Here is an 888-nt window from a genome sequence, read left to right on the forward strand (position 1 = left end):
GAAAGGGGACATCTGAACAGCTTTAGATGAAATATTAGAATGAAATTCTTTACTGTGAGGGCAGTCAAACACTGGCACAGGTTGGCCAGAGAAGCTGTGGATGTCCCATCCCTGGAAGTGTTTAAGGCCAGAGTGGATATGGGGCTTTGAGCAGCCTGGTCTAGTGGAGGGTGACCCTGCCCACAGCAAAGGGGTCAAACTGGACTTCCAATCCAAACCATTCTATGATGATTCTGTGATTTTAAGACAATCAGGCCAACACTGCCATGGCCCCTGTCCCCTAGAGGAGCAGCCTGCTGTCCCACACAGCAGGTGGGATACCCATGGTGAGAGCAGTGTGTGCTCCAACTCCCTTCTGCTGGATCCCCAGGGCAGCTGCCGAGTGTAGACCAGCATCCAGCAACATCAGCAACGTCGGAGTACCAGAGTTCTGTCCCCACCCTGAAACACAGCTCAGGGCCAACCTGTGCCTGCCAAACCCCCTCCAGACAAAGACACAACTGAGAGCTGGGAGAACCTGCTCCTGCACAGACCAGTCAGGGCTGAGCACTCTGGCACTCTGCTGCAGTTGGAGCCATTGGTCTGCGAGTGCCTCATGCCCATTGGTGACCCAGGGCTGCCTTTTCCCAGAAGGCAGCTGCTTTTCCATGGGGTCTAAAGCTGCATTGATCCTTGCAGGTGTAACAGACTTCCAGTCAAGGGCCAGCATCATTCTCAGGTGGCTCTCACAACTGGAAAGATGGGCAGCCCTTGAAGTGAGAAAGATGCTACAAAGGAAACTCCCTAAAAATCTATTGGGACAAAGGAAAAAAGCCAGGGGGAGGGGGGGCGGGGAGAGCAGAAGGAAAACAGAAATCTGAGCAAAAGGAGGTCTATGGAACAGGCAAG

The sequence above is a fragment of the Molothrus ater genome, chromosome 4 (assembly GCF_012460135.2).
Source record: "Molothrus ater isolate BHLD 08-10-18 breed brown headed cowbird chromosome 4, BPBGC_Mater_1.1, whole genome shotgun sequence".
In the NCBI taxonomy this organism is placed as follows: Eukaryota; Metazoa; Chordata; class Aves; order Passeriformes; family Icteridae; genus Molothrus; species Molothrus ater.